The sequence below is a fragment of the Macaca mulatta genome, chromosome 1 (genome assembly GCF_049350105.2).
Source record: "Macaca mulatta isolate MMU2019108-1 chromosome 1, T2T-MMU8v2.0, whole genome shotgun sequence".
Taxonomy (NCBI): Eukaryota; Metazoa; Chordata; class Mammalia; order Primates; family Cercopithecidae; genus Macaca; species Macaca mulatta.
Genome location: NC_133406.1, coordinates 9,535,353 through 9,561,628, shown reverse-complemented (window position 1 = coordinate 9,561,628; position 26,276 = coordinate 9,535,353). Strand labels below are relative to the sequence as shown.

At 37.6% G+C, this 26,276-nt stretch overlaps 1 protein-coding gene across 4 annotated transcripts in view; it reads left to right on the top strand.

Moving 5' to 3' along the window:
• The window catches only part of CHRM3 (cholinergic receptor muscarinic 3), a 522,214-nt gene that overhangs the window by 153,192 nt on the left and 342,746 nt on the right, over positions 1-26,276 (top strand). The window contains exons 1-2 of one of the 4 annotated variants that reach the window (XM_015126487.3): positions 6,792-7,108; positions 8,398-8,505. The exons of 2 other annotated variants lie outside the window; for them this stretch is intronic. The gene's annotated coding sequence lies outside the window, so the exon portion shown is untranslated. Of the gene's footprint in view, positions 1-6,791; positions 7,109-8,397; positions 8,506-26,276 lie in introns of those variants that run through there. One more of the 4 variants, XM_015126482.3, reaches the window with a different exon arrangement.

The window sequence follows — 26,276 nt, the reverse complement described above, 5'->3', positions numbered from 1 at the left end:
CCTGAGACTGGGTAATTTATTAAGAAAAGAGGTTTAATTGGCTCCCGGTTCTGCAGGCTGTACAGGAAGCATAGCACTGGCATCTGCTTGACTTCTGGGGAAGCCTCAGGGAGATTTTTCTCATGGTAAAAGGCTAAGCAGGAGCAGGACCTTTACAAGGTGGGATCAAAGGGAGGTGCCACATACTTTAAACAGCCAGATTACTATTGGGGACCCCACCAAGCCATAAGGGATCCACCCCCATGACCCAAACCCCTCCTGCCAGGCCCCACCTGCAATGCTGGGGATTACATCTTAACGTGAAATTTGGAGGGGACCTCCAAACTCTATATCAGTCACTAATGAAGACCCCCTTCTACCAGTAAGGTTCAGAATTGAATTCCATTTGTTCCCTAAATACTTACTTGATTGCTTTTATTTTAAAAATGTTTGGTCGAATAGCTCTCCAATACAGAATTTTGCTCATATGGCCACTTAACTCCGTTCCCAAAGTTCGTCCATCTGCATCCTAATTTCTTATGTGCAAAGGGCTTGTGATTACACTGAGTTCTGCAATTTACAGTTTCACTCCTGAAAATCATTCTTTTATTAATTAAAGAATCAGATTAAGATTTGATTTCCATCTTTTCCCACTCACTGGCTAATTTGGCTTTGAAATTCAGTCTATATGAGCCTTAATGTCTATGAAATATGGATACTATTAACAATGATGGAAGAGTGTTAAAAGAAAATATGCATGTAAATCAGTCATAAGTGCTTGACTTGTGGGTAGACACATGAGCAGTGTTAATTATGATATTGCTCCAGCTGAAAAGGTTGAAAGGGCAGAAGAGAAAAAAAGAAGAAGGGAAGAGGGGAAGTAGCAGAAGAAAGGAAAAGAAGAAAGAGAAATGCAAGAGCATGTAATGGCTAAAATAATGAGATGGTAGCTTAGCCTTTTAGGAAGGTTTGCCAAGTATCACTTCCTTTAATTTACATAGTTCTCATCTTCCATGCAATTACAAAGTGTGATGAGAGTCTCTCTGAAATTTATTGTTTTCCTTTCCTTTCTTTTTCCCTCAGGAAGATGCCAATAGAAACTGCTTTTCAGTTTCTCTCTGCTGGCCCTTTGCCCTAACTTTTGACCTCCTCTCTGCATTAGCTAAACTCCACCTCACCCCTCTATCAAACAGCTTGACCACTTCTTCGCTATTGTGACAGCTCTGATTCATGAGAGGACTCTATCCCCTGCCGCCAAAGGGCTGTTTCAACCCGATTAGATAATGTTGGAGCTAGACTTAATTTAAATAGGTTTTGAAGCTGCTGTCTCTATTTTGTAAACTCTATATTTTAAAAATCTACTGATTTTTGTCTAGTTAATTCAGCTGTCCTTACATAAACTTCATTTAAAAAGTCATTGGAACATCAGCATAGCACATGTGGAATAAATATAGGAGTTAATTTTCAGTACAACTGGTCTTTAAAGTTTAATAGTCAATAAATATAAACACGAAATGACAGTTGCCTCATTACAAATGTAAACACATATATAAACCTACCCAGTAGCAATTTGAAACAAGCTTAGGAATCCACCTCCTACTTTTGTTATGCCTGAGCCTTTCTTCATCAAGGCTATCTTTCCCTTTGATTTATTAGTTCCTTCCTTACCACTGTGGCTATCAAATAAGGGCCCTAAAATAGTTATTTCTAATAAAAAATAACTTTAGGATTTTAGCAAAGAGAGAAAAAAGACTCTTCATATAACCCTTTCAATTAAAGAAAACTGAGCTACAATGTGCATTTTTATCCAGAATATCACCATTTGCCCCAGGCCCACCCAACCCTTGGTGTGCTTAAGACATGGCTCTGTCAGATGTAAAACTCTGGACATAACTGCTGTGGGGAAGAAAAGCCACCCACTCATGCCCAAGAAGCTGCTTCAGATTCCCTGATGATCAGGTTCAAGGTCATTTTTCTGTACCTTCTTTGTTAAAAGATGCTTTGATTACACAGAATTCTTTCAATTTTTTTTTGGCCTTTGTTCTCTTATAATTCAGTGAGAATAAGAGAATGTCAGTTGCTTCAGCAGTTAGTGACACTGGTTAGAACTCCCTTCAGATGAAAGTCTGAGGCCCAGATGAGCTCTGAGCTGGATGTTCCCCAGTGGGGTTAGCCTTCCACAGCTCTCAGAGCACAAAGACGATTTTGAGTCTCAGCTGTCACTCTTATCAAATATTCTTACCCTTTTGCAGCAATTACTTTTGTCACTATTGCTATTACGGTTCTGCTAAAATCTCTCTTTCTTATATTTCTGTAAAGTCATGCACTGCATAATGATGTTTTGGTCAACGATGGACCACTTATACAAGAGTAGTCCTATAAGATTATAATACTGGGGTTTTTTTTGTTTTTTTTTTTTTTTTAGACAGGGTCTCACTCTGTTGTCCAGGCTGGAGTGCAGGGGCCATCTTGGCTCACTGCAGCCTCAACCTCCCAAGGCTCAGGTGATCCTCTTACCTCAGCCCCTGATTAAGTGGGACCATGCCCGGCTAATTTTGGCATCTTTTTTTAGTGGAGATGGGGTTTTTCTATGTTGCCCAAGCTGGTCTTAAATTCCTGGACTCAAGCAATCCACCTGCCTCAGTCTCCCAAAGTGCTGGGATTACAGTGTGAGCCACTGCACTGGCCTAATACCATATTTTTACTCTACCTTTTCTACGTTTTGATGTTTACATACACAGGTGTTTCCTATTGTATTCAGTACAGTGACATGCTATACAGATAGCCTTAGAAGCAATAGGGAGTATGATAGAGCCTATGTGTGTACAAGGTTATACCATCTTGGATTGTGTGAGTGCACTCTATGATGTTTAGATGACGAAGAAGTCACCTAATGATGCATTTCTCAGAATGTGTCTTCATTGTTAAGTGAGGCATGACTGTATAAGAAATAAATTTATTTTCAGCACGTGTTGACTACTTTATCTTAACAAAATGTGAACATAGTCTAGCCTTTACTACAGAAGTCGGCATCATAATATGTAGATTGCTTATGCTAATCGGGAAACGTTAAGGTAAACTATGTCTATTTTAAGTGAAGTAAGTGGTTTAAATGACTCCATTTCAAAGAAAACTTCACTTCAGTAATTCTTTTAAAAAATCTGCCTCTAAGTGTTTCCATTCCCAATAGTAAAATAAATAGACAAACAAACAGCTCTTACTAAAACAACAGTAATTTGCTATCTTGCACCAGAAGAAATGAGATTTCAAATGTGGAGAAGGTCTGGGATAGTAACACCACTTTTAGAAATTACACATTATGTTTGTTTTAACATAAATTTGAATTCAAGGAAATTTTCGTGCTCTCAAAGAAACTGAGGAACTTCAAATAAGTTACCTACAAACACACAGTCTCATTATTTTCAGCATACCAACTTCTAATTTTTATTAATTTACCATACACAATATTGCCTGTAATTTTAATTAACTAATACATGCCATTTTATATTCTGCATTTTACATACATTTACTTATATCAGTATAAATTCCACATTTCTTATAATAATAAAGTATTATATAAGTTTAGCAGTTTAACATTCCATAATGTTAAACTGTTCCCCTGTTGTTGTGTGATGGTGTTAATAACAGTAGTAACAACAGCTACCATTCATTAACTGTTCACACAATAAATACTATGTTAAAAGCATCGTTTATCAAAGTAACGAAGAATCTTGATTTGTCATGTGGAAATGCATAGATTTTAGAACTCGGTATATAACAAGTCCTTGAATAACTTTGTTTAATTCAACTTTATTTTCTTATAATTATAATATTGGCGGAAAAAATGTTAGTTGGGGCCAATGTCTGTGTGGAGTTTGCACAAACTTCCCATGTCTGTGTGGGTTTTCTCCAGGTACTAAGGTGAGCAAGAACCTATCAACAATGTTATGTGAGGACTTACTGTACTAATATCTGTGTAACTTTAGTCAAGAAAAAAAATTCCCTATTTTTTTCTTCATCTTCAATATCTTCTTGTGAACACATACAAATAATAGCTGACTTAGAGGTTGTACCTCCCACTGAGCCTCACATGTAGTAGGTGTTCAAGAAATGAGGGAATATTGTTACTGGGAGCTGCCTAAAGTTGACTTACATCCATAAAATGAGATTTATTTCATTTTGTGTGTATTTCCAGATGGATCTCCAGGATAACTAAATTGTCAATGCCACCTGCAATATGCTATGTTCATTTTTTATTTTTATTTTTATTTTTTTTCTAGACAGAGTCTCACTCTGTCACCCAGGCTGGAGTGCAGTGGTGTGATTACCTCTCACGGCAACCTCCACCTCCCAGGCTCAGGTGATCCTTCCATCTCAGCCTCTCAAGTAGCTGGGACTACAGGTGTGCACCACCGTGCCAGGCTAATTTTTGTATTTTTTTGTAGAGATGGGGTTTCACCATGTTGCCCAGGGTGGTCTTGAACTCCTGGACTCAAGCAATCTGCCTGCCTTGGCCTCCTGAAGTGTTGGGATTTTAGGCATGAGCCACCATGCCAAGCCAATTTTTTATATACCAAATCCTCACCAAGGCTGCCTTTCTGTCATTCTTTCTTTACTTGTTCATTCTTCACTTCTTTCTCTCAACAAATATCAGAACGTGTTGCACACCTAGCTGTCTGGAAATCACTGCAATACTCCAGATTGTAACTGCTGTGAAGGAAATTCCTCTATTCAACAGGAATCAGAAGACCCTTGTGCAGTATAGGCAGTAGATAGGCAGAGAGGGCTGGTAGATAGGCAGAAGTATGTATGTGTGAGCATTTTTTAAAAAACTATGTCTGTCTTCCTCCGGAAATTATAATTAATCATCTTGATATTATACTATATCAGACAGAATGACCAAGATTTAACCTCCTGGGAAAGACAGATATACAAACAGATGATAATACAATATAATATTATTATATTATATACATTATGTACAAAATGTTATGGCAGTATATTTGTGCCTGAGGGACTAGGGGTTGGTAAGAATTAGCTTTTGAATTATTATTTTTTGAAATGAGTAGCAGTTTACCAGACAAATAGAAAGGCACCCCAAATAAGAAGATGTTGCCTACTCACAGAAAACAGAAGGAGCAAAGTCAAGTATGGAGCGTAGGAGAGAACTGAGTATCTGGCAGCCACTTCCTATAGCTGTAATAATTTTGGTTGGAGATTAGTATTAGAAGAGGAGGGAGAGAAAGCAAGCTAGGCAGTTAGGAAATCTCACGTACCTCCCATGAGACAGGCAGTATTCTAGACATCTTGTGCATATTTTGTCTTACGACTCTCAGAACAACTGTATTTTAGAGGTGGTGCCAGTGAGACTTCGAATATGAGGCCGGCTGTCCAAGGTCCTGTAGCAAGAATATATCAGAATTGGTGTTTAGAGCCAAGTCTTCCAGCTCAAAACCCACCTTCTCTTCACCTCTAAGATGCAATGGGGAAACCATTTAGGGATCTTCTCATTTATTTGGGCTTAACTAACTTCTCTGCTGGAAGATAAATCTTTGGGATTTTGTTCTCTGTTGTCTCAAAAACAGACATTCTACAAAATGTATTTTACTTTCCTTTGATGTTTTTCAAAAAGAAATGCCACCTCTCCGTGGAAGGATTATGTATGTAGCGGATTCTTCTCTATAACCTTCATGCTTTCTTCATTTTACATTTTTACCATTTATGCATCTTTGCTGTGCTCCACTCTTTGCCCTTACATGGGGGCAAATGGAGGATCTTTTAACTTTTTTAGAGTTCTTCTGTTTGCTGTTATCATGACCTTTCTTAGGCCTTCAGCAAGAAGACTGGTTGTCTCAGTTATCTGTCATTCTGAAGATTGGCACCTTTAGGGAGGGAGTCAGAGCTCTGGAGATTTCCTTGAAGAGAATGCCATTCTGGCACGTTGCAGAATGACACTATCCCAGTGGCCAGCTTTCTCCATCCATCCTCATTGCCCCAGCTTGTGCACCTGACATGAAGTGTGGCTGAGTCTGACCTCATTTCTTGTGCTTCCTACAGGGAAAATCCTGCTGTCCCCAAAGAAATACCCTGCCCTACTCAAGGCGGTTATTTAATTGCCCCTGAGGCTCATGATCTTCTGTAGGGCCAGGGGTTCGCAGCGTCTGCGTCCAATCTGCCCTAAAGCACCCCTCTTCCTGTCATATAATCTCCTCCAAATCAAGCATGAACAATTCTCTAGACCAGAAATCAGCAACCGATTTTTCTTCTTCTTCTCTTTTTTTTTTTTTTTTTTTTTTGAGACAGAGTCTTGCTGGGTCGCCCAGGCTGGAGTGCAGCGGTGCAATCTCGGCTCACTGCAAGCTCCGCCTCCCGGGTTCACACCATTCTCCTGCATCAGCCTTCCGAGTAGCTGGGACTACAGGTGCCCGCCACCACGCCCGGCTAATTTTTTTGTATTTTTGGTAGAGACGGGATTTCACCGTGTTAGCCAGGATGGTCTCGATCTACTGACCTCGTGATCCGCCCGCCTCGGCCTCCCAAAGTGCCGAGATTACAGGCGTGAGCTACCGCGCCCGGCCCAGCAACCGATTTTTATAAGGGGTCAGATAGTACATATTTTAGGCTTTGTGGGTCATACTGTTTCTGTTACAACTACTCAACTCTGCCATGGTAACGTGAAAGCAGCCAGAGACAATATGTAAATGAATGGCTGTGGCTGTGTTCCAATAAAACTTTATTTATAGACTCTGATATTTGAATTTCAAATAATTCGCACAATTCTTTTAGTTTGTTCCAAACATTTAAAAATGTCAAAACCATTCTTAGCTCACAGGCTACACAAAAACTGGCAGCAGGGTTGCAATTTGCCCACTCTTGCTCTGGGGAGATTGCTGTGGTGCTGCTTTTTCTGCAGAGTAAATTGGGATCTGACCACTAGAGTCTCCAAGCTGGCTGTTTTTCTGTAGCATCTCCAATCCAGAGCAGCTTTTCCTAGCTCCTAGTAATCATGCAGTTTCTGCCTATAGACTTCGACTTCAGTTTTCTCCTATATTCGTGCTGTCCTTCCCTCTGTGATCGAGGAAGGTGCGTAGGTGTAAGTCCTGTTAGGAAGCCGATACCTAATCTACAGGTAAAACATGGATTTTTTTTCTTTCTGGAAAATGTCTTTATTATTTAACCTTTTTCTATTTTTGAGAAATAGAATTCGATCTCTAAATGAATTAAATTAAACTGCTAACTAGTGTGTGATTTTTGGAATGAATATATTTGAACTTCATTCAAATGATATTTCAGATTATTCTTTTTCTTCTTGAGATTGTATTGCAAACAGAAAGATAACTTTGGCAAGTAAATTAAAGGATTGACAAAACAAAAGTGTGAATTAAGGCAAAAAATAGATGCCAATGCCTACTTTTGTTGTTGCTGTTCATTCATTCATTTACTCAGCACATATTTGTATGTGCCAGGCACTATATTTCAAAGTGAGATCTCACTTTATATCTATCTTGACATACAAAGATGAGTAGAATACTATGCTTGCATTTTAGAGAACTACATGAGAGACAGAGAACCAGTGAGATGTATCTTTATATATCAACTCAATAGCTGTTGGTCACATTGTAGGACGCATAGGGCACAACCAATCATTGAAAGAAGGGTTGCTCTGCATGGTCCACGTGATATGGTAAAGCAGCATGTTCTATAGAGGGCAGAGTCCTGGGCCAGTTGCCTTACTCCCCTGAGTCTTTAAATCTGTAAAACGAGACGACTACATTGCAGATTTGTGGTGAAGACTAAATGGAAGTTCATATGCATGCATAGGGTAATGCTCAACACATAGGCCTTAAAAAATTCACATCACGGGATAAGTTTGGTTTTCTTATTGATAAGCATATGGCTTTCTAGAAATGTTACATTGAGTTACTAGTAAATTTACTTCTGAATCAGAGATATTTACTGACTATGTGGTATGTTCGCATGGCTATACTTCACATTGTGTACAAAATGGAGGTATTACCTGTTCTCACTTATAAGTAGGAGCCAGCCTATGGGTATACAAAGGCATCCGAGTGATAATAACGGACATTAGAGATTCAGAGGGTGGGAGGAGGGTAAGGGATAAAAACTACCTATTGGGTACAATGTACACTACTTAGGTGATGGATGCACTAAAATCCTAGACTTCACCACTGTGCAATTCACCTGTGTAACCAAAAACCATTTGTATTCTTAAAGCTAATGAAATAAAAACAACAACAACAGAGGTATGTAGGATAAGGTCTTTCTGTTGGGTTGCTTATCAAACATCTTTTTATTTTTATTATTATTATTATACTACAGAATAGAAAGATAATCTTATGCAAACCATATGAGATCATACTTATTGACCGATTTTGTCATCTTTTTGTGTCTGTTTAGATATGAACAGTAATGGCACATATTTTGGTTGTGAGTCACTCAGTGGACTGTGGATTGAATGAACTGTATCCATCCCCATCATGATGTACAACACCAGTCTCTTCACTAGTAGGTATTTTTAAACTAATATCATGTACACAGTTATATGTTGAGATTTTCAACAGAGTACCTATTTTTATAATGAAAAATGTGCAAAACACATGTATTTGTGTTGCTGGTATGAAATATGGCTAGATCTAGTCTATTTCTGTATCAACCAATTGTAAAATGAAGGAGCATGCTGAGCTGTATCTATTAGGTGTAAGTATACAAATATGATAATTATGTATACCTGTACAGGCAGAATTTAGAACTGTAGAATCTTCCCTCTTTTTTAATTGAATTAAAAAACATCACTGGACAGTTTCAATATCTTCTGGTTAATATTATATAGATCTGGTGCCAATGTAAGCTTAAACTTTTTACCTAGTTTATACTTTGAAGCAGTTTAATTTTATTATACAGGGTATTTGATGTGCTTCCACTTACCGATGCACCATACTGACAGTTGGTGTATGATATTTATGCTGTTATGGAAAGAAAGTTAAACTCAGTCAGAAGATGTTAATTTTCGTCTCCAGCATTTCTCCTCATACTAGTCCCCTAATCTCTCGGCCTCAGTTTCATTTGAAAAATGATAGGAATCGCTTCTGCTTTACCTACTTCATAAGATTTCCTTTGAAGGTCCAAAGAGGTAACGGATGTGAAATTATTAGCTAACGCTCAAACTCTGTAAAAATAAATGGTGTTATCTGTGGTCAACTAACATCACAAGTAGGAAGCTGGAAAAAATTGTGACCATAATTGTCTCTTCAAATTGATTAACGCAGTCTACTATTTTATATGTTACTTACCTAAGAGATAAATGATAAAATCCTAATTAATTCTAATTTATGACCCAAATTCATTTTGTATATTTGAGAAAATTATGTTTAAATGATATATGAGGAAACATGTTTCTCACACACCCATGCACACAGCAATCCCCACCAACCATAAGGAATTTCTGCTGCTGCTTCCCTCCAGCGTGTTTACTCTTATTCGATTTTATCTATGAGGTCTTTACACATGAAGGAGAAAGATATATTAGATATTTCTTACGTGTACTTTAGTTTCAAGATACTAAGGAAACAATGGAGGAATTTGGTGAGATTGTAAATATTATTTAAATATAATATTTAAAACATTTGTTAACTGAAATCTTTTTAACATCTTCTATGGCCATTCTCTTTAGCTAGGAGAATACAGCTAGCCTGTTTAAAATGAACAACTGAAAATGTAATCTTAACAAATATATTCAGTAATATTGAGAAAGACTTTTCCACTAAATTTAAACAAGTTATATAACCAGGCTTATGCAATGAAACTGGTTTGCAAATTCTAATTCCTGAAATTAGATATGATTTTCACTAGAAGGGCAGTGGTCTGTTACATGAATAAAATTTTTGCATATAAATGAAACAAAAATCTTAACAGGTGACATATTCACTAGCTAATATTGTAGCGTAGTGCTGAAGTATGCAGGATCTATAGTCAGACTGCCTGAGGTTGCAACCCAGTTCCACCATTTTGTAGCTTTGCAAAGTTGGACAAGTCATTTAATTTCTCTGCGCTTTAGTTTGCACATTTATAGAATGAGACTGATAAAAAGAGATCTATCTGATTGCATAGGCTTGTTGTATGGATTACATGAGTTAATATGGGCAAGTGTTTGGGAGCAGTGTGAGACTTACTAAGTTATCAGTCTGTTCCCTGGGGAGTGTGGGATTATCCTGATGAGCACAGATTTTAGAATCAGAAAGCCCTGGGTCAAAAGTCATTTATTAATTGTGAAGTTTTCAAAAGCCTCAATTTCTGAGAAATAAAATGGTAATGATTATGATATACTCCATACTGCCTTTGTTCAGATGGCTTAACACAGTATCCACACAAGGAATGGTAGCTATCACCTTTGTCAGACATTGTAAAGATATCATCACAAATCATTATATAGTATGATTTTAAAATAATGTAAATCAGAGAACTTCTGAATTTGAAAATGTCCTTGCCATGTGTTATATTTAAAGGACTTTTGTAAATGTGCTCAATTATAGGATTTATTGTGTTAGATTCAGAATTTCTAAAAAGATTAACAAATATTTAAATCAAACAACAAAATGCAAACATAGCTTGAATATGGAATACTGAAATGACCAAAAAAAAAATGGCTTTATTAGGCCGATCAAGGAATATCAAATGAATGTTCAATTTATTTTGAATTTTGGACTGTCACCATGTTTAAAATGACTTTTTTTTTTTTGCAGGAGAGAAAGAGGGCAAAAAAGAAAGGAGGTATAAATGTAGAAAATGTTTCACAACGCAATGGGGAGTAAGGGCTTGAACTTTCACTTTCATAATCATGAGTTCTATATCAGACGTACACTTGTTTTTATTATGAATCAACTTAAGATATTGTCCTTTGAGCTTACATTGGACAAAATTCAGTGGTTTTAGTGGGTGACATTTTCCAAATGAGTCATAGTTTGTTCCCAAGGTGGAAAGTACTGATAACTTGAGGCAATATTTAGAGTCAAGAGCATGAGCCCATGTTTTGTGTCCATCTCTCTAGTTGAGCCAGTTGCTGGGCTGACGTGTATCACTCAGACCAGAAAGCCAAGTGTTGTTCCCTCGCGTCCTCCTTATAAACCATCTAAAACAATGACAGCGTTTGGTTTGTCCAACTCTGTCCATCTCTGTACCCAGAAAATCTTTCACATGTAAATTTCATCTGACTTACCTGACTTGCTTATAATTCAGATTAAAATGTTATCTGGGATTGCTTTGCACACACCCATTTATTCTTCTTATTTATTTTTGCAGTAACTTCTTCAGCCTTTATAGAGTTTTCCTCTGATGAGGACAGTAGTGGTTATGGAGGAAGCTTTGGGGCATAAAGGCTTTGGGGGTGCATTTCTTGGTAAGAACCTACATACTATGGACATGGGTACAGGCCTGGTTGCTGTGTTGCTGTCCCTCCATGAGGGCCTGGGTGAGAGATGCTCATGGCGCTGATGTGATGCTGGCCTGCTCTCCCAGGGCCTGAAGCATGCCATACTTCTAGCCCTTCAGTGTGGCCAACATGCACATTAAGAAGTCTCATATTAGGATTTAGAATGTAATAAAATGAAAAAAGCAAGGTTATGCAGTTGGAATGCTGGCACTGCTGTATTATTAGTCCATTTTCTGTTAGTCCATTTGCTGCTGATAAAGACATACCTGAGACTGGGCAATTTGCAAAATAAAGAGGTTTAATGAACTTACAGTTCTATGTGGCTGGGGAGGCCTCACAATCATGGTGGAAAGCAAGGAGGAGCAAGTCATATCTTACATGGATGGCAGCAGGCACAGAGAGAGCTTGTGCAGGGGAACTCCCCCTTATAGATCCATTAGATCTCTTGAGACTTATTCACTACCATGAGAACAGCATGGGAAAGACCTGCCCCAACGATTCAGTTACTTCCCAACAGGTCCCTCACACAACATGTGGGAATTCAAGGTGAGATTTGGGTGGGGACACAGTCAAACCATATCACCTACTAAACAGACATATTTTTGTGGATTTCTACTTATCTTTGTGGTTTTATGGTCATTATATATATTTGTGATGTTTACCTTAACATCACAAGTTAAATTATGTATGTCTTTAGAAGTCTTCTTCTGGCTGGGTGCAGTCACCTGTAATCCCAGCACTTTGGGAGGCTGAGATGGGCAGATCGCTTAAGGTCAGAAGTTTGAGACCTGCCTGACCAACATGGTGAAAACCCATCTCTACTAAAAAAAAAAAAAAAACAATTCACCAGGTGTGGTGGCACACACCTGTAATTCCAGCTGCCCAGGAGGCTGAGGCATGAGAATCGCTGGAGCCTAGGGGGTGGAGGTTGCAGCGAGTTGAGATCGCACCACTGCACTCCAGCCTAGGCAACAGAGAGAGACTCCACCTCTAAAAAAAAAAAAAAAAAAAAAAAAAAGAATCCAGTATCTGTCTGATACTACTTAAATGCAGACTATGGAGTAGACATGGGATGTTCAGACCTGAAGTATAATTTGGAGATACGAAATAGATGAAACCTTTACTACAGTGGGATTCTGAGAATAGCCCCTAACTTTACACATGGCATAATCATGGTGAAGGGAAGCGTATAAGCCTAGGAATGGAGGTGTATTCCAGCAGGCTGTATTGTGGGTCAAGCAGAAGGTGAGTCCTTTAAGAAGAGAGCCTGCTCAATGGTGACTGGAAGTGGAATCAATGAGCTGTGAATTTCCCAGAGAGGTTTAGTGACTCTCTCGGATGTGTTGGCTACCAATGTCCTCTCCTTCCTTGCTGACCAAGCCCCACCTAGTAGCACCAAGCCTTACCTGCATGCCATGATCCCATGAGCCTCCTTGTGCTTAGACGTACAGTCCATTAAGCAAACTCATGTTCTTCCTTTCAGACTCAGTTTACAGGCACTGTCATCTGTGAAAACTTCCTTGATCTTCCCCTTAAAATTCACTGTTTCTTTTTCTGCTCTTCTGTACTGTGTGCATGCCTGTGTTATAAATCACGCTCGCTTCTTTTGCAATGATTTGTTGATATAAAAACTATCTCACTATGGTGTTAGCTAGTTGAGGGCAGTTCCTGTCTTGTTCATTCTTGTTTTTCCTGGGTCCAGAACTCAACCAATAGTTACCGATAAAATTAGTGATTCAAATGGTTGATGATACATTTTGTCCTTAGATTGCACAAGAAATAATTGCATTTGGCATGTTACAAAGATTTCCATGAAATGTCTTTCAATATGGATGTTATCTTAAAATGTTATTAATATAAATCTGTAAAAAGTATGACCAGAAAAAAATGAAAAGTGGCAAATTTTATCTTACCATGATGTTTACATCATTGTAAATATTTTTATCAAAAGATATTAGGAATTTTGAAAATGTATATCTGACTCTACTACCTACCTTCTTAATTTATCATTAAGCTTTATTGATTGATTGATTGATTGATTGTGTCCCTGGGTGGGCTGGAAAATTTGATTTTTAGAGCAGCATTTCAACAATGATGAGAAATATTCTGACCTCATGTTAACTGAAGGTGGAGTGACTGCCCTAATATGAGTTAGTGAGAAAAATATTTTTATAATAGTTAAGGTTTTCTTTTATTATAATAACTGTCATATTTCTTTTGATTGCTTTTGTTCAACACTCCAGGCTTGAATGCATCACTGTTTTTAAATTATACATATTAAAGCATATTTACATAAATATAAAGCACAGACATGCTATATAATTTATATATATAATTCATATGTCCAAGGAAGTCCCCGACCATTAATCATTTGGGAAAGGTAGAAAATGTATATGTGTTATCATTCTTTTTTTTTTTTGAGAGGGAGTTTCAGTTTTGCTCTTGTTGCCCAGGCTGGAGTGCAATGGTGTGATCTTGGCTCACTGCAACCTCCGCTTCCCAGGTTCAAGCGATTCTCCTGCCTCAGCCTCCTGAGTAGCTGGGATTACAGCCATGCACCACCATGCCTGGCTAATTTTGTATTTTTAGTAGAGGTAGGGTTTCTCCATGTTGGTCAGGCTAGTCTCGAACTCCCGACCTCGGGTAATCCACCCGCCTCAGCCTCTCAAAGTGCTGGGATTACAGGTGTGAGCCACTGCACCTGACCTGTGTTATTATTCTTGTAGATTTAAGCTATTTGTTTAAAAGTAGAGTGAAAAATAACTGAACCAAAAGAAAGTCCTCTGTCAATAAATGAGTAGGTATACATCACTCAGAGAAGGACTTAAAATTGTTTAATTCAACTGTTTCTTCTTGAATTGTACGATTTTAACTGAAATTCTATCATACAATTTTAACGTGAAAGATCATTAAGTCCACTAAAACAGTGTTTTAACACATGACACCCATCTTTGTTGCTTGCTGTAGACCAACCATATACAGTGAAGTCAACATGAGCTAATGAGATAGAGTAGCACAAATTATGTCAAGCCACTCGGATTTCACAGATGGCTGTAGATAGGTAACTGTAAAGCACTGGGCTAATAAAGATAATTTTTAAGAGAAGAAAATAGGTGATAGGTTATTCCAGTTGCCAGCACATAAACTATTGTAGATTAACATGCATCAAGCAAAAAGGGGTAATGTTTGAATGAACCATATATACCATATCAAGAGTATTCATCCAGTTGTGTAACCAGAAATATAATGGAATAATGTAGGTATTATCACATTATTAAAGCTTTGATATGCTCAAGTAACTGGCAATACTGCAATAATAATTACTGTTGAATGAAAATGGCTATTTCTTTCTATGTATGTATTTAATATGTGATATATATTTATTATATTATGATATATATCATCTGTTTCTCCTGTGTGTAGATATGTGTCATATATTATATATGTGTAGATTACATGTGTCATATATGTATAGATGATATGTATCATATTTTATATGATATATATTATTTATATATTTTTATATATCATTTGAATATGTCATATATAAAAACATATATAAAAAGATATATAAATTTATATATCTATTTAAACATATATATATATAAACGATAGGCTCACTGCAGCCTCAACCTTTTGGGCACAAGTAATCTTTTCACCCCAGTCTCCCAAGTAGCTGGGACTACAGGCTCATGCTCCACACCTGACCAATATTATTATTATTATTATTATTATTATTATTATTGTAGAGACAGGGTTTCACTTAATTGCCCAGGCTGGTCTCCATCTCTTGGGCTCAAGTGATCCTTCCTTCCTGGCATCCCAAGGTTTTGGGATTGCAGGTGTGAGCCACCACACCCAGCCTGGAAGAAATATTTTTTATTGTTTCAAAAGCTAACACCTGACAAAATACCTGCTTGTTTCCTCATACCTTTATAAGTCTCTATTTTATGCATTTGAGGATGAACATTTCTTACTATTTTCTAACTTTCTTTTTAACGAAAAGACTTACAATTTTATGTTGAAATTGATCATAACAATAATGACTACCATACACTCAGCTGGTAACTTTCAGGGAGTTCCTAGCCACGTTGTCTCTTAATCTTCACAAGTCTTCAAGGACTCCATTATCATCTTCCGTGTACAAATGAGGAGGCATGTACTGTGCTGTGTACGCTACTGATTGGCATATGTATATAACCTAAATTTGTAAGACTGATTTCCAAAGACTTTGTAAGGAAGTCAGCCTCTCCACTATAGGACAGACACGTAAATATGGAGGCATATAATATTTTCATATGGGGAAATAGGGAACTAATTTTATTTTTGAAAATAAAATTAATTTAGAAAATATGCTTCAGGTTAACCCTTGCTAATTTAATATTCTGGAGAGTAAATAGCTTCTAAACTCATAATTAAAGATTTCCCCTACTATGCTTCCATGGGAACCAATGTGCATACAAATGAGAATCTATATCTATTTGGAGACACATTCTCAGTTAGGATACAAGCAGGAGGCTTTCAGGAGAATACATTACCCATTTTTAAGATTGAAAATTTTATTCATAAAAATCAAATAATATCATTTAACCTGTTTTCTTTTGTCTTGTTTCTTTCACTTGAATGATGGATGTAAATACCGTGAAATCAATGGACATGTCCTATAATTGATTGATTCCCTACAGTGGGGACTAGGATTCTTGGTCTCAACAAGTGTCTCTTCTGTCCCATCCCACTCCCATCAAAATGCTTTCACATGAACTGTCTCTTTTCAGTTCAATTAGTTGAAAATAATTTTGCTGATTTATCTCATATTTTGCTTCTTTCTATGATAGAGATATAATTACCGGTGTTCCTTTAGATATCCCCTCAGCTGTGTTATTTATCCCAAAAAGGAAAATTTAAATGTAGGAGCAAACAAGCCTAGGAAACAGAACTACTTTTGAAGTAGTGGTTTTAACATCTGTTTTGTGAAGCAGAGTCTCGCTCTGTCACCCAGGCTATAGTGCAGTGGCACGGTCTTGGCTCACTACAACCTCAGCCTTTCAGGTTTGAGTGAACTCTCATTCCTCAGCCCCTTGAAGAGCTGAGATTACAGGCATGTGCCACTACATCTGGCTAATTTTTTTTTTTTTTTTTTTTTTTTTGAGACGGAGTCTCGCTCTGTCGCCCAGGCTGGAGTGCAGTGGCACGATCTCGGCCCACTGCAAGCTCCGCCTCCCGGGTTCACGCCATTCTCCTGCCTCAGCCTCCCGAGTAGCTGGGACTACAGGCGCCGCCACCACGCCCGGCTAATTTTTTCTATTTTTAGTAGAGACGGGGTTTCACCATGGTCTCGATCTCCTGACCTTGTGATCCGCCCGCCTCGGCCTCCCAAAGTGCTGGGATTACAGGCGTGAGCCACCGTGCCCGGCCAAACTATAATTTTTTTATTTGTAGTAGAGACAGATTTTACCATGTTGGCCAGTCTGGTCTCGAACTCCTGGCCTCAAGTGATCCTCCCACCTTTGCCTCCCAAAATACTGGGATAACATCGGTTTTTTTAATAAAGAAGATAATTATGATATTGTGAAGTCATTTGAAATTTGAAGGGATTAAATTATTTGAAAAGAAAGTCATGTTGTAAATGACTTTAAATATTTGAAGCCAGAGAATTCGGGTATTCTATTTATTCATTCAGCAAATATTTAGTGACCTCCTATAGTATAGCATACCCTGGGACTACAAACTATAGACAAAATGCCTGTCCTTACGGAATTTACATTTCTAGGTAGCTGTTAGAGATGGGTAGGGACAGGATGTGTGGAAAGGAACAGAATGTGTGTGTGTGAGTGTGTGTGTGTGAATGTGTGTGTGTGTGGGCACGCGCACGTGCGCGCAGGCATGAAGAAAAAGTGATCGTTAAATATATGTATACACAAAAAGTAATAAATTTATTTTAAATGAAAGCAACTCCTTTTTATAGCAAAATTGCATTCAACTTTTCTAAAGCATAGTTTGAGTTTACAAAATTTGACGTTTTTACTCACAAAAATGTCATATTTTGATCATTACTAAAAACAAAATTTTTGATAAAATATCTGTTGTGCTTTTAAAATGGTTCATATATTTCTTTCTTTTTCTTTTCTTTTTTTTTTTTTTTTTGAGATGGAGTCTCACTCTGTTGCCCAGGGTGGAGTGCAGTGGTGTAATATTGATTTACTGCAACCTCTGCCTCCCGGGTTCAAGCAATTCTCCTGCCTCAGTCTCCCAAGTAGCTGGAATTACAGGTGCACACCACCTCACCCAGCTAATTTTTGTATTTTTATTAGAGACGGGGTTTCACCATATTGGCCAAGCTGGTCTCGAACTCCTGACCTCATGATCCACCCACCGTGGCCTCCCAAAGTGCTGGTATTACAGGCATGAGCCACCGTGCCCAGCCTTGGTTCATGTATTTCTAATCATTTTTTAACTTTTTCTAAAATACTTGTAGATGTGAGTAGAATGTAAAGGAAAATTTCTCAAGACTATTTTCATCAGATTGTACTGAAGAGTGGTTATGAGGGATGATGGGGGGCAGAAAATGTGAGCACTCTGAGACCTAAAGGGGAAAAAATTGTTACCCTTTCACCAAAGGAAAAAAAGCAACTCCCAGTTTTTTGGTTCTTCGATTAAAGTTTAAGTCTTCTCTGTGCTGAAACATGGAGTCACTTGGAAGTGTTGAGCTTTTATTATTTAATCGCAAGGAAGTTTGGTTGTGGAACTAGAGTAATTGATTCATAAACATTACTGTATTACAGATAATATGGAATGTGCACTTGAGAGCTTGTGACAAAGTGAGGTGGAAGGTGGGACTCTGCTTCAGAGGCAGGGCTCGGACACCAGAACAATGAGGACTTGCTAAAACAGGAATGGGGCAGAAGCCGCTTTCCATTAAGGCATGCCTACCAGTGTGCTGTGTCAGTTTACTGTTGCCACGGCAACAGTTACCGCCTCTTTCCACGGCAATAGTTACCGCCTCTTTCCACGGCAATAGTTACCGCCTCTTTCCACAGCCATGACTGGCAACCCAGAGGTTACTGTCCATTTCCTAGGAATTTGTGCACAAACTGCCCCTTAATCTGCATGCAATTAAAAGTAGGTATAAATATGATTGAAGAACAGACCTGAACTGCTACTCTATGTCTATGGGGTAGTCCTACTCTGCAGTCACAAAGCTGTAATGCTGCCTCGTCAATAAAGCTCTTTTCCTCTACCCTACCACCAGCTTGCCCTTGAATTCTTTCCTGGGTGAAGCCAAAAACCCTCATGTGCTAAGCCCCAATTTGGAACTCACCTGTCCTGCATCAAAAGGAACAATTCAAACATTGGAAAAACTGTCAGTCATGCACTGTGCTGAGACAGTTTTCCAACTAGAAAGTAAATCAATTGTTTTTAGTGATTTTTGGAGGCAATATAGTGATCTCTTTATTAAGCTCAGCCAGTAAATAGGTATCAAATTCTGTTTACTACATTGCAGTGATAGACAAAATAGTCAATTCCTGCTGGAGGAAATGAGAAACATTAACTATGCATGTACCTTTAAAAATATTTCCTTTTCTTTCCATGAAATGCAGATTCATGTTTGAAAACTTTTTACTGTTAGGTTCTCTGAATACATGATTTTGGTGGCTCTCCCAAATCAAGATTATTCAATTTTCATGCCCTTGATGTAAAAATCAATGCTTAATACACATATGAGGCACAAAAGATTTTTTGAGTCATTCCTGACAATTTATTTCTCATTTTAGTTTTTTTTTTAAATATAGATTCCAAAAATAATATAGTCAAATGATAATGTCTCATGGTTTTTTGACAATGGGACAATGCAGTGTTGAGGTAGAGAAACACACATAGTGTCTCAAGGTTAATTTGTCCCTTTTTCCCACTACTTCACATGGAAAGCAAAAATAAAAAGATGTTTGCCAAAGTGAAAATTGTTGACAAGAATTGTTGGGTTTCTACCCTAAGTACTAACAACCTACAAAATGTAGCACACTAAAAATAGAGTAATTAAAGCTCCAGTTCAATTCTGATTCTCCTAATACTAAGCCTGTTGAAATACATTAAACAGATGATTGTAATGACAGGGGCCTCCTCAAGTTAGGAATACATCCACAGCTTCCACATAGAGGAGGCACATAAAATAAGTTGCAAGACAGAAATGGTAAAAATGTATGACAAGAAGAAACCACTATTTATAAAGCGTTCCAATTGTGAGTTCATTTCAGCTTTATTATTATCTCTCCCTAGGAGAATCACACAAAGCAGCATACATAGAAGAAAGCAAATGTATGTTAGTTGAATGGGATAGAATTGAATTGAATGATGCTTCTACGTATTTATTTTGGGGGACATTAGTTACAAGCTTAGAATAAATAAAAGATTTTTTTTTTTATTTTTTTTATTTTATTTTAAGCAGTAACTGGATCTTGGACTTTCATCTCATTCTTCCATTCATGCATGGGGCTAAGAGACCCTCCCGGGCTCTGCTGAGAAGTGTAAAAGCTACTTAAGTAGGCCAGAGAGTTACCTTCTTTGGCTCTGATTCTGTTTGCATGTGAATTTGATCAAGGCAACGCGAATGCATTGCTCCTGACACCTCTACTTCTGTGCTCAGATGGATGCTGAGTAAAACTAATCTTCACATCTGAGTTCTCTGTCCGTGTTGTTCAAACCTCCTTTAAAACTATCTTCTTTGCCTTGCCATGACTACTACGTGGCTCTGAGGTTTTCTACTTCAACTATGGCAATAAATATTTTAATGGTCTCTCTGATCATCGTTACTCCCTTCTGGTAATCATTCCCCTTGACATTGGGGACTACTCGAACACACCTCTGAGTATATTTTATTCTCTGTGTAAATGTCTCTCCCTTTGCCTCAAGATTAAAATGCAGACACTTATTTTATTTTATTTATTTTAAAGTTTTAGAGTACATGTGCAGGATGTGCAGGTTTGTGTTACATAGGTAAATGTGTGCCATGGTGCTTCGCTGCACCTGTCAACCAATCACCTAGGTATTAAGCCTGGCATGCATTAGTACTTTTCTCTATTGTTCTCCCCCACCACTTCACCCTTCCCCAACAGGACCCAATGCCTGGTGTTCCCCTCCCTGTGTCCACGTGTTCTCATTGTTCAGCTCCCACTTATAAGTGAGAACACGTAGTGTTGGTTTTCTGCTCCTGAATTAGTTTGCTGAGGATAATGGCTTCCAGCTTCATCATGTCCATGTAAAGGACAGGATTTTGTTCCTTGTTAGGGCTGCATAGTATTCCATGGTGTATATGTACCACATTTTCTTTATCCAGTCTATAATTGATGAGTATTTGGGCTGATTCCATGTCTTTGCTGTTGTGAATAGTGCTGCAAATAACATACATGTGCATGTATCTTTATAATAGAATGATTTATATTCCTTTGGGTTATATACCCAGTAATGGGATTGCTGAATCAAATGGTATTTCCGGTTCTTAATCTTTGAGGAATCACCAGATGTCTTCCACAATGGTTTAACTATTTACATTCCCACCAACAGTGTAAAAGCATTCCTATTTCTCTGCAACCTCACAAGCGTCTCTTGTTTCTTGACTTTTTAATAATTGTCATTCTGACTGGCATAGAATGGTATCTCATGGTGGTTTTGATTTGCATTTCTCTAATGATCAGTGATGTTGAGTTTTTTTCATATGTTTGTTGGCTGCATGTATGTCTTCTTTTGAGAAGTATCTGTTCATGTCCTTTGTCCACTGTTTAATGGGATTGTTTTTTGTAAGTTTGCTTACGTTCCTTGTAGATTCTGGATATTAGACTTTTGTCAGATGGATAGATTGCAAAACGTCCACACACATTCTGAATGGGAATAAAAAGCCTTACAATGTCTGATTTCAAGAAATTCTCCAAACTCATATCCAGCGACACTCTTGTATGCAGCTAACGTACACCTTGTGTTTAAAATTCTCGCCTTTCAGCTTAACCTTGACCATATAAAACACATTTTCCCTAGTTGCTTCATTTCAGTCAAGAATATTTAATTGAATGCCAACAACTGACAGCTGGAACCTGGGCAGCATCCTCCACAGGCAAACGTTCTAAGCTCTTTTGTGTTACTGGACTGGCCCATGTTCTCTTTTCCTAGAATGCCTTTCCCTCTGTGCCTGGAAACTGTCTACTCATCCTTTAATATACAGGTCAAAAGTTTTTACCTTATGTAAGAATTATGAGTCACCTGAGTCAGCTTCTTGCTTTATTTACTAAATATTCAGCAAATAAAACTGAAATTATTCACTGTATGTTTATTCTCCTGCCCCTAACTGGTCTTCGAGCTCCTCTTGCATATGTATTGCTGATTTTCCTTTGTTACCCTAGAAAGAATCTTTCACAGGGAAGGGCACCTGGAGGATACTCCATAAATATGGACTGAGTGAATTCTTGTGCCCAGAAACATCTAGGGTATCTGCCAATCCTTTTCCACCAATATGCCCTTCCTTAACCACTGACATAAGCTTTTGCTAGACTTGTAATAAGTATAACGCAAATGTTTTGCACAACAGCCATCTCTTATCACTTTCCCTTTCACTTCCTTTCTGCAAGTCTATGAGTCTTACAAACTGTGAAAAGGTCATACTAGCAAAGCAGGCTGTACCTATTATTCACAGTTTATAGGAGCCATTGGTAACCAGTTGATGCTGTGAGCCTGAGTCAGAATCATATTTCTTGGGTTCATCAGTTAATTTGTCTAATCTGAGTATCTTTACAGTGTATTTCCTAAAAGCGTGTTCTGATATGCCCTTGAATACTTACTTAAATCCTTGTGTTTAAAATTGAATCTCGCATTTCAGCTTAACCTTGACCATATAAAACACGTTTTCCCTAATTGCTTCATTTCAGTCAAGAATATTTAATTGAATGCCAACAACTGACAGTTCAACCATCATATCAAACTTAAAACCCAAATTCGGTGGGGCTAATTTTTAAAATATCAAACGTGCCTCCTAAGATTTCAGGGAAAGGTAGGCCAAATTTCGAGGGAGAGCCTGATGATTGCTTTAACCTCAAAACTAAGACATTATTGTTAGTTGCAAGAAGCTGGCCAACATTTCTTGTACCTGAATTGATTAAATTGTTACATTTTATTCGATGATGATGAGAACCTACAACTTGTTAAGGATACATCATGCATTAATTGCATAACTCCACATCTACATAACATTATACCACTGGAGTTATGGAATTAATGCCCTGTCCAGGATCTTACCCTTCTTGTTATTATAAGACCCAATTCTTGCACAATTGATCATTTCCAAGGTGTTATCAAAATTAACCTTTCAGGTGAAACAATACATTATATGGCTATTGTCCATTTATTTTGGGATTGATGGCAGTGGATGTCACATTGCAATTTTTCAAATCAAATTCAGAGTGATAGATGGACTAACTAGATACCACTTATTCATAATAAAATATAAAAATGATGAAGTATGGCATTTTGTGTGCAAAATTCTCTGGGGCAAAAAGTGTATGTGTGTAAAACACAGGAAAAAATATTTAGAAATTTTTGTTTGATAAATATTTTTAAATATCACTATTTAAGCAAATTCATTAGAAAATATATCAATACTTTCATATTCTCAGTAACTTTACAATAATGTTAGGACATTAAGTGAAAGTGAAATATTGTTAAAGTATATTTGCTAAATCTTTCTTTAGTGTCTTCAGCTGTTTTATTGTAACTCATAGGCTGATGTTCTTTAATTATATTTGTTTTTATGGTCATTAATTTTTCCATATTTTCTGATCTTGAAAATACAAAAAATGCAAAACCAGTACAAAACACCTATGATCTCACCATTGAAAACTCCAAAGTAATTCTTACAAATATTTGTATACTTTAGATTTTGGTAATTTATATATTTGCACAAATGTGGGATCACATTCCTCGTACCTCTTCATAGTATAACAATACATTCCCATTTATACATTTCTCTAAGTATTATTCAAAAATATACTTCCAAAGATATGTAGCATTGTATTATATGAATGTACCAAGAGTTAGTTTCTTTTTATTCATTCTGTATTGCAACTTTAAATATATATGTGTGTATATATATGTGTGTGTATATATATGTCTGTGTGTGTGTGTCTGTGTGTGTGTGTGTGTGTATATATATATATATCCTTGCTTGTAAATCTTTGACTGTGTCTGGGTCCATTCTCCCCATATGTCAGCTCCATCCTTGACCCCTGAAATTCAGATTCCACACAACAAGGATGACATCTTTACTTGAATGCCTAGCAAGTAGCTCTAAATTAACATGTCGAAAACAGAACTCTAGGTTTTCCCACACCTCCTCCAAACTTGTTTCTCCCCCATCTGTTTCATCTCCCTTTCCCAGGCTTCACTCCTTTCCCAGATCTAGGCAAAAGCATAGGTGTTATTTTCCTCTTTTCTTCATTCCCCACATTCAGTTCCTCAGTCAGTTTTATTGAATCCGTCTCAGAACACATCCCACATCTGCCCCCTTCCTTGTGACTCTCCGGGCACCATCTGGTTCATCTCAACTTGCCTGGACCAGTGTAGGTAGTAACCTTTCACCTGTTTTCTGCAGGACCACTCTTGTGTTGTCCTTAATCGGTTATCTGCAGAGTCATGATGTAAGTGTTCGAGATAAGAAATCCGGTTAACATAACATGGCATTAATGTAACATAACACTCCTTTGCTTAAAATCCTATGGAGCTTTCAAAATACCTTAATAAAATCTATACTCTCATTTGTGGCTTGCAAGGCCCCGTTTGGCCATTGCCCAGAACTTCCCCTTCATCTCCTCTCACCTTCCTCTTTCACTACATATGTAACCTACCAGACTGGCTTCTCCTGGTCCTCGTGGGCTGAGATGCTATTCTCTCAGATTGTGGCTGCCTCTTGGTTTTTATTCAAGATTCACTGGAAATTCCATCTCCTCTTAGCAGCTTCCTGCCTATTGAGTGTGAAATGAGCACCCTCATCATTCTTAAACAGAGATTTACACTTTCTTCTCTTCATAATGAATATTATATATTAAGAATAGATAATAGTAATAGTATCTATTAGTAGATACTATAAATATCTATAACAGATAATCAAAAGATTATTAATATTAATACCATCTATTAATAGATCATATTACTGATAATAATTCATATTATCATATATTGCCTCATTACCATGTAAACGCTATGAAAAGTAGAGAAAATGCCTGGACTCTTGTTCAGTTTCTTCTCAGAACCTAGAAATGTCCTTATCATATAGTAGACACTAAATATTTACTAAATGAACCAATATATCCTTGAAGATTTACGAGTGTAAATGGTGTAAACAGAATTTCTTAGTCAAAAAAAAGTTTTAGTTTTTTGCCTTATAATTTACAATCTCCATCCTTCCGAGATACCAATTTTCTTTCCCGTCCTCCGTTGTACGGGAGGGCCAAGGTTGCTGCACCTGCTGCCCAACCTTGCATACATAAATTTTGTTTTGCCGGTTCAGGATACAATGTTTGACCATTGTTTTAATTGTCGTGTTGGCATCTACTAATGAGGCTAAAACATTTTGAAATTTAGGACATCTTTCTCGACGGCAGCCACAGTCATTTCTGATCAGTCCGTGCAGGCCATGTGTACCTGATGACTTCTGAAAGCAAAGGGGAAGGGAAAGGGAGGCATGTGTTAGAGACCATACCCAGTTATCTGTGTTTACACGTAAGTATTTGCACATTTTCAAGTCTTGTGATCCCTCATAACAACTTTACAAAATGGATAAGAGACATTATCCCCATTTTTTCAGACGAAGAGCTGGCTTCTGAAAGGTTATGCATCATGGAGCTAATGTTATAGAACTGAAATCTACACTCATGTCTGGAGGATGCCAAAGCCCAAACTGTTAATACTTCACCATAAAAATAAAGGGATTGTCTCTATCATTTCTATCATTCAAACTTCCTGAGACTTAGTGATAAAGTTTTCATGTATTTGCTGGATAGTGGTGTTCTATTTAGATGATGATGATAATGATGATGATGATGATGATGATGATGATCATTATTTAAAGTGTTAGGCCAGGCGTGGTGGCTCATGCCTGTAATCCCCGCACTTTGGGAGACCGAGGCAGGTGGATCATGAGGTCAGGCGTTTGAGACCAGCCTTGTCAACATAGTAAAACCCTGTCTCTACTAAAAATACAAAAATTAGCTGGGCATACTGGCAGATGCCTATAATCCCAGCTACTTGGGAGGCTGAGGCAGGAAAATCGCCTGAAACTGGAAGGTGGAGGTTGCAGTGAGCTGAGATTGCGCCATTGCACTCCAGCCTGGGGGAAGGAGCGAAACTCTGTCTCAAAAAAAAAAGTGTTATTCATTTTAAAAAGGACTTATGTTTTTACCATGTAAAGAAAAATGTCACAGGTAGTAAAATGGAATAAACTGAAATTCATCACGTATGTAGGCAAAGAAACAGTACACTGCTGTTGGAAGTTTCAACAAACCTTTTATTTATGCCATTAATATAATCATTATTATAATTCACACAGATGGGATTTATATTGTCCTCTAGAAATGTTTACAGCTTCAGAGGTTTCACTGACTTCTCAAGAAGAACAATGTTTTCTTTATTCTGAAGTTGATGTAGGGCAACAAGGAAAGAGACCACCAAGAGATACATCCAGGTGTACATTTTTTTCTCTTAGTTTATATAATGAAAATTTATTTGTTTCTAAGAATAAGGAGATCATCACTGAAATGGTTTACCCCAAGTCAGGAAGACAAGGTCAGCTCAGAGTGGGCATAAAATTGCTTAAAGC